This window comes from Dreissena polymorpha, chromosome 9 (genome assembly GCF_020536995.1).
Source record: "Dreissena polymorpha isolate Duluth1 chromosome 9, UMN_Dpol_1.0, whole genome shotgun sequence".
Lineage (NCBI taxonomy): Eukaryota > Metazoa > Mollusca > Bivalvia > Myida > Dreissenidae > Dreissena > Dreissena polymorpha.
In genome coordinates, this window is record NC_068363.1 from 84,703,839 (window position 1) to 84,713,202 (window position 9,364).

A 9,364-nucleotide genomic window follows, 5' to 3' on the forward strand; every position below is an offset into this window, starting at 1 on the left:
CCGGACGGACTGACAGACGGACTTACTAACTTACAGACGGACGGATGGACTAACAAACTAAAGGACGGAGCGATTTTAATATGCCCTCAAAATCGCTGGTTCGGGGGCATAAAAACGACATTGTATAAAATGTATTGTATTTCTTAAACTGTATGAACTGTTATATCATACATGCCATACGTCCCGGATTTTCCGGGACAGTCCCGGAAATGAAGAACTTGTCCCGCTGTCCCGGAAATCTGTCAAATGTCCCTGAATTTACAAAATCCATATATACATGTACCTTATCTTAGGCTTAACTGCACCTCGAATCTGTGTATATATGCAGCGTCTCCATAACAATGCCTACCCGAATAGGCAGACTACGCTACGTGTCAAAATCAATCAATTAACAGGGGTCCTGTTATCATATTGATTGTCTCACGTTCGCTGTCAAACCGAAAAGGCGGCATTGTTTTGGTTGTTAATTGACTTAATATATCTACATCGAAACAAGAGTGTAACTAATGTGTGACTGTACGGATTTTAAGTTGACGATCTACCGGTACTGTTTTGTTGTATTTGTTTTATGTGATTGGTTGTATATATTGTGAATTGATTTGAGTTGACAATCTAACGGTACTGTATTGTTGCATTTTTTATTATATAAATGTTATAAATGAATAAAGGTGTATCAACAACTACGCGTTACACACCGGTCTTAATAACAATAACGCAGTGACGTCACCATCTATGTTTAGAACGCTTACACTGAAAACACATGGCCTGTATCTAGTAAAGGAACTAGTAATGTTTAATTTGACGTTAATAGATCAAGTATATTTCGGATAGGCTTTCAAACTTTTGCAATTAACGATGCAAAACAAAACAAAACGTACCAAAAATGCATATGTCTATAAATATCGCTACATTTTATACTTGTCCCGGAAAATCGGCAAAAGTCCCGGACAATTTAACACAATGTCCCGGAATTGGTCTGAAAAATTATGGCATGTATGGTTATATGTAATTTCCATTTTACATTATCATTACATCTTCTCACGCTAGATTGGAAGTCTCTGAACTGTTATATACAGACAGATCAATCCCTAGTTTATCTTCCAGGGATCAGAAGATGTCTTGAAATCATTATGAACTGTTCCATCATTTAAAATACTGTATGAAATAAATGACAAAGTTATGGCCCAGACAAACTTCAGGTTTAAAACACAATAAGTGACCCCATGACCTAGTTTCTGACCGGGCATGATCCATATTCAAACTTGACCTATACATCATCTAGATACAATTTGTGACCAAGTTTGGGTGAAGATCTGATGAAATTTCGGGACAGACTGACGGACCGACAAAGTGGTTCCTATATAGCCCCCATTACCAAAAAGATAGTATTACCAGCAGTTGGTTTCAATGGAAATTTCTTACCATACAAGAGGTTTGATGCAAATTGTTGTGAGGGGAAACTGGAAAATATCTGAAACAAAAATAAAGTCTTATATAATTTGAAGCGCTATATTGTTAAGTCAAATTTTAATATTTGATAATCATAATACTGCTAGCTGTCTGATTACAGTGGAGTCTTCACAGCATAATGCGTTAACAGTTTTCCTGCAATAAGCAAACAGGACAAAATCAACAACACGAGTATTTATAATATATTCATGGACAAAGATGATCCATCCATGTCTTTGGAAATAAACAAAGGGCATTTATTTTGGCCTCATTTTAGCCATGTTGATAAATATAATGGGTCATACTGCTTGGTGTGTTACAAGTGAAACACCATCAAAACCAGTGCTCCAGCTTGGCATGAATGGAAGGGCGCAGCACCCTGCCATTCAAAGATTCCAACCTGTCAACCTTGGACACCCTTCATGCCCTTTGATGAAAATGCCGAGTTGGGAATAGGGAGTTACAGTTGTAAGATCGTACGCGAATATCATTTGCCATTTAAAAGGAATCATGATGTTCAAACTTAACCTTTGACCTAGAAGTTGGCAAAGGGTTTGTTTTTAGTTGGTCGCATTTTAGAATTTACAGAGCATATTTTGCAAATCAGTGTGTGCTTAGAAGCCTTAGCTACGGAAAGAACGGCAACTCAATTTGCTAAGAAGGATCACCACTGCCTGTCTGCAACAGATGACAAATGATTCTGCTCTAGCAGTGAGTGTATATACCAGCTTGTAAGACGACATTGGCCAGACTAGTGTTTATCATTAAAGTCTGTACGTATTTGTACCATTTTTGACCTCATCCAAGATATCTTTGGGACAAATCTTCGGACAAAGTTTCATGATGATCAGACAATAAATGTGGCCTCTAGAGTGTTAACAAGGTTTTACTATATAGCCATAAAAGAACAAATGCAGAGCCCACTGGCAGCCATGTTTTTCAACCAATCAGCATCATGTTTGAACTCGTCCAAGATATTATTGGGATGAATCTTCTGACCATTTTTCATGAACATCGGAAATAAAAGTGGCCTCTAAAGTGTTAACAAGACTTTACTACAGCCATATAATGAAAAAAATGCCCCGCCCCCTGGAAGTCGTGTTTTCCAAGCAAATGTACCCATTTTCAAACTCTTTCAAGATATCATTGAGACCAATCTTCTGACCAAATTTCATGAAGCTTGACAATAAATGTGGCCTCTAAAGTGTTAACAAGGTTTTACTGAATTACATATATAATTTAAGGCCCTAAAATCATTCAGGATATAACTTTGAACATTTTTTACAGAAATAAAATGATCTTAAAGTTCTCTGCAATGCAAAGTAATTTTTACACACTAGATATTTAAAAAAAAAAAATTGTTAACTTGTCCATGCTATTCGGGCCAGCTGTGCTCTAACTGCCTATGGAAAATCTTGATTATATATATATTATATATATATACCTGTAGTGACCCTTGAGATCCTTATGAAATGTTCATAATTCACTAATAACTGTATGTAAAAAAAATAGTATTACCAGATAATCGGGTTCAAAATTTATTTCTTTCAAGACAGGATGGTTGGTGGGAAATGTCTTCCGACGAAACTGAAAAACATCTAAAACAAAAAGAAAGTGACTTCTTGTATAATTTGAAGCACTATTCATTTTAATACAATTGTGTTTTGACAGCCATAGTTCTGCTGAGCCTAAAAATTAAAAGTAGGTCAACAAAACACAAAATGAAATCCAATGCATCACCAAATCTTCAACATATCCAATTAATAAAATTAATTTTTATATATAGACGGTTTTGATACATGGCACAACATCAGGGGTGTCAAATGTCCCAAATTTGAAATCCTTATGATAAAGTCTGGAGTCTGAGGCTGTAGGTCCCTTACAGGTAGAGCCCCCCAAAGCCATAGTTCATTGTTCTTTTTATAGTCTTAGTTGCTATTTCTGGTGAGTAAAATGCAAAATATTATAAGCCAGACCACCAGTAACACTCGATGTGTAATTGTCATTTTATATAAATGTTATGAAGAACATCGATAACAAGGGCTGTTTGTAAAACATGCATGCCCCCCATATGGGCTGTCCGTTGTAGTGGCAGCCATTATGTGAATACCTTTTTTGTCACTGTGACCTTGACCTTTGACCTAGTGACCTGAAAATCAATAGGGGTCATCTGCGAGTCATGATCAATGTACCTATGAAGTGTCATGATCCTAGGCAAAAGCATTCTAGAGTTATCATCCGGATTTTTTTTTACTGTTTCGGGTCACCGTGACCTTGACCTTTGACCTAGTGACCTGAAAATCAATATGGGTCATCTGCATGTCATGATAAATGTACCCATGAAGTTTCATGATCCTAGGCGTAAGCTTTCGTGAGTTATCATCGGAAACCATTTAACTATTTCGGGTCACCGTGCATTTGGCTTTGACATAGTTACCTCAAAATTAATACGGGTCATCTGCGAGTCATGATCAATCTACCCATAAAGTTTCATGATCCTAGGCATATGTGTTCTTGAGTTATCATCCGGAAACCATTTTACTATTTCGGGTCACCGTGACCTTAACATTTGACCTACTGACCTCAAAATCAATAGGGGGTCATCTGAGAGTCATGATCTATCTACCTATGAAGTTTCATGATCCTAGGCGTATGCGTTTTTGAGTTATCAACCGGAAACCATTTACTATTTCGGGTCACCGTGACCTTGACCTAGTGACCTCAAAATCAATAGGGGTCATCTGCAAGTCATGATCAATCTACCTATGAAGTTTCATGATCCTTGGCATATGCGTTCTTGAGTTATCATCCAGAAACCATTTTACTATTTCGGGTCACCATGACCTAGAGCTTTGACCTAGTGACCTCTAAATGAATAGGGATCATCTGCGAGTCATGATCTATCTTCCTATGAAGTTTCATGATCCTAGGCCTAAGCGTTCTTGAGTTATCATCCGGAAACCACCTGGTGGACGTACCGACCAACCGACATGTGCAAAGCAATATACCCCCTCTTCTTCGAAGGGGGGCATAATAAATGTTAATCCACTAACCATACAGTAAAACTGTCCAAAAATATATCCAGATATGTCTTTTGCAAATGAAATAATATATGCACTTAGTTTGACAGCAGAAAATGGAAATTTAATGATGGGGGACATATGCTACATTTTGTAGTATGTAAGATTTCTGGAAAGTAGCCAAAAGGTTAGGTCAGTTACCTTTTATATCCGTGTCAGCGGATAACCAATCAGACAATAGTAAAACAAGGGACAAAATTGTCACAAAACCAGGTTTTCAATGTAGAAAAAAGTCTGATAGAGGGAGACAACTCAAACTGAACTGATTGTTTATAATTAACCCCCTTTGTTTCAAAATAAATATATTTTTAGTTGTGGCGACCTTGACCTTGGAGATATTGACGTAATTCTAAAGTGCGATACAACGTCCCACGATGGTGAACAAATATGCCAAATCATTTTTAAGTCTCACAATGAATGACATAGTTTTGGCCAGAACAAGCTCTTTTATGGCCATTTTTGACCTTTGAACTCAAAGTATGACCTTGACCTTGGATATATTGACGGTATTCTTTTGAGCGACACACCGTCTAATGATGGTGAACAAATGTGCCAAATGATTTTAAATTCTCACCAAGAACCACAACGTTATGGCCCGGACAAGCTTGTTCCGTCCGCCCGCCAGCCGGCATTTGCCAATCTAATAACCCGTTTTTTTTCTTTAGTAAACCTTGTTAAAAAGACCAGGAAAAATCCATACTAAGCGCACATGCCCGGCATGCCAATGAAGCAATTACAATATTTGTTCACACCCCCTTAAAACAAATCATCGGATTTACACTGATCTAAAATTCAATCCTGAATGGCTCAAATCGGGATTTCCAAATAATCCGGACAATTAACACCCTTGCAACATGCATGGGTTGCTAAGTTACTAAATGTCCTACATATAACAAATTCAGAATTTGTGTACCATCCCACTCACATTGCAAGATGATGTCCATTACAAACCTGTTTGTTATCATTCTGACCTTTTTGTACTTCTAGTTTTTCAAATTTTAATGTGATTAAAGTGCAAACACCTGATTATAGAAGGTATACCTAAGATCATATTGCTTGCCATGAGTAATAATCCAACAGATTGGCTTTGTTTGTATGCCAATAGATAGAGCTTGCACATTCTTTTTCAATATGTGGTTATGGACAACTGTAAACATTACTTCATGTATTTTAAGGGGCCTTTGCATTTTTTGGTAAATTGACATAATAAAACAAGAGCTGTCACCATAGGATGACTTATGCCCCCTATAAATGCTTGAAAGAAGTTATGAGCTTTTCCGAAACCTAAACACAGATTTCGAAACCTAAACGCAGACCCTAAGTTCAAGGTCACAGGGGTCAAAATTTGTGTGCGTATGGAAAGGCCTTGTCCATATACACATGCATACCAAATATGAATGTTATATCTCAAGGGACATAGAAGTTATGAGCATTTTTCAATATCTAAACGCAGATTTCGAAACCTAAACGCGGTCGGACCCTAACTTCAAGGTCAAGGTCACAGGGGTAAAAATTTTTGTGCGTATGGAAAGGCCTTGTTCATATACACATGCATACCAAATATGAAGGTTATATCTCAAGGGACATAAAAGTTATGAGCATTTTTCAAAACCTAAACGCAGATTTCGAAACCTAAACGCGGACCCTAAGTTCAAGGTCACAGGGGTAACAATTTTTGTGCGTATGGAAAGGCCTTGTCCATATACACATGCATACCAAATATGAAGGTTATATCTCAAGGGACATAGAAGTAATGAGCATTTTTCAAAACCTAAACGCAGATATTGAAACCTAAACACGGACCTTAAGTTCAAGGTCAAGGTCACAGGGGTAAAAATTTGTGTTCGTATGGAAAGGCTTTGTCCATATGCACATGCATACCAAATATGAAGGTTATATCTCAAGGGAAATAGAAGTTATGAGCATTTTTCGAAACCTAAACGCAAAGTGTGACAGAAATACGGACCGACAGACGGACAGTCTGATAACTATATGCCCCCTTTTCTTTGAAAGGGGGCATAAAAATTGTTTCAGACTTGCACATTTTTGTTGCAGTTATGATATTTGTGAGAAAACAGTTATACTTAACATTAACAACCTGAAAATGATAAATCGTTGCAAAGCAAAACAATTGAATAATTTGGAGTTCTGTTGTCGTTTTTTGTGACACTACGAGCTTTGCTTATAGAAACTAAAAGTATAAAATATTGTATGAGCATGGATGGCCGTCTTAGCGTTAGACTTTTACTCCAGAGGTCAGTGGTTCGAGCCCAGATGAGGATTACTTTTTCTTTTAATTTGTTCTTGTTTTTTAATTGAGCTTTTTAGATTAAATGTTTACATTTATAAATATAACGCATTTAATGACAAACTTCAATACATGCCATAATCTGTTATAAGGTCCCTTAAATACCAAGATGAGTATCAAGGAACCTGAGTAAAACATTTTATTTTATTTCGGATATATACAGGACTGCTTATTGGAAACAAAAAGTTTGCTGGATTCTTGAATGACTTACAAAAATGTTTATCAAATCAAGTAGGTTCGTTTATTCTTCGTCTGTTGTCCCATCTCGCCAACAGTCAACCAGCTCCCTCCAGGCTTGTCAGTTCCAGGCGAGTCTCTCTAGCTGCCCCCATTTTGGCCCATCTGCTTAGAATCTGCATCCAGGTCACGGCGCCAGGTGTTACTGTATTTGAAATAAAGTAGGTTGGATGCCATTAAATGTGACTTTAAACACCATAATGACAGACAAAATAACAGGTTTATTTCCCTTCAATTAATAACAAGCAAATTCATTGAATTGATATCCCCCGCTAATTAGCTTCTGGACACAAAAGTGTTATATTTGACACTCAGGTTAAAAAGCATTTTTTTAGGTTCGAAGGGCCATAACTCCGTTATTAACAGATAGTGTACAATGCCATTTGGCATGCATCATCCTCTTATCTATACATATACTCATACCAAGTTTCAATGAAATCCACCAAAGCACTTCCAAGATATGGCTCCCAACACAAAAGTGCCGGATGGACGGAAAGACGGGCGGACAAGGCCAAAACAATATCCCTCCGCCTATTGCAGGGTGATAATAACATGAATGTAAATTAAAGCCAGCACATATATGAATTAACTGCCTAGATGGGTGTATTAAATATAATTTAGGGCTGTACAATACTTACTGATATGTGAGCATATATTTACTTTTAGAAAATATAAATAAATGTAACAGTAATACTTACACACTTGTGACTGTGAGTTTATACATGTAACTAAACTTCCTTTATAATTTTATAACAGTTTTTTTTTTCCTGCCATAGTATAAAGAAGTCACTTGCTCAATAACACATTTAAGCATGAGCTGTTTTTTTAATCTGCATACATAAGAAAACATCGAAAAAAAACACAAGAGGAGCATGTATCCGAAAGTAAATTACGTCCGAAATCAGGCAAGTTAAGCATGCGCGAAATTCACCAAAACATCGATTAAATATGGTTTAAACAGAATCATATGTAAAACGTGAATGATAAATTAAACATTATCCAACAAAAGCATGCAGCTTTAACCAAAAAAACAACAGCAAAAATCAGCAATATAGCGATGTTGTTGAATAACTCGGCGAAGGCTAGCAAGAAGAGAATTTTCCAGGGGAAACAACTAAAAAAGTAATGCAAACGGATTTAAATGGCTCATGCACGAAAGTTTATAATATAACAACAACACATGATTTAGCTATACAATTAGAATGCGAAAGATTTTTTTTAACTATTACTCGAAGATTCCTTAACTAAATAAAATATCAATAAAAGTTAAAACTTTGAGTTTGACCTACTTAGCAATCAATGGTCAAAACAACCTCGAAATAGCTTTTTCTTCATGTCAACAATACAATTGTTGAGTTACTGTTGACGTAATACTAATAATGATAATACTATCCATATTCTCTACCTAGAATATTCATCATATTAAAATATCCAATAAATGTAGTGTATTTCTTTTCACGCTAACAATTCAAGATGGCTTACAATCGGTTTTGCTTGGGCATGCGCATTGCAAGCCTATTTGGTTTGGTCCCGCCTTTTTCTCCATATATGGTCATTTGAGCTTGTGGACGGCCGTGGACCATCCACCTACAGGTACTATACCCAGGGCATGTAGATTCTAAAACTAGTAAAAGGAGGTCTAGTTCTTGTTACTTCTAATTTCTTCTAAAATCAAAGTGTACAATTGTCCTTTTTTACAGTTTAGTACTAAGCTTAAGGCTTTAGCCAATCAACAAATTTAAGAGTAAATGCATTCCGATATTTACCCAGGACTTTTACCACTTTTCACAGCAAAACCAGAGTCGCTTCCAAATTGTGTCACCAATTTCCGCGATCTGGTATTTCAATATTGATAGAATATTTTCAAATACTGTCTTTTTTAAAATAAAAATGCACTTTTAATAAGTTACTTATTTTGGGTTAATGTACAAGATTAAAAACATTGAACGTGTATATTTCCGAAGTATTTGTGTATTATATTTCCCGCCAAGTGTCAATAAATTTCAAATAGATCCAAAGACCCATAACTATCTGAATTGATAATGGTTACGTTACACTATATCTTATGTATTCAACGTCAACTTCAACGATATACTCTTCAACGCCCCTAGGACATCAACTGAAGAGGGCTAAGAACTGTGCGTATGTAGAGTGCGGAGTGCTTTTTAAAATACGAATAAAAATAGCTTTCGCCAACGTATGATACACTGTACATCTGGCCTACTACTCTAGGCACGGAACACTGGCAGCGGCCGGACAGCAGACTTGAATGTTTCCAAGCTCGGGGCTG

General features: G+C 36.6%; 1 protein-coding gene across 1 annotated transcript in view; it reads right to left on the reverse strand.

Moving 5' to 3' along the window:
• Positions 1–9,104, reverse strand: part of LOC127845741 (DNA repair-scaffolding protein-like) — a 590,230-nt gene extending 581,126 nt beyond the window's left edge. Inside the window, exon 1 of the transcript XR_008033352.1 lies at positions 8,841–9,104. The gene's annotated coding sequence lies outside the window, so the exon portion shown is untranslated. The remainder of the gene's footprint in view (positions 1–8,840) is intronic.
• Positions 9,105–9,364: the final 260 nt, after the last annotated feature.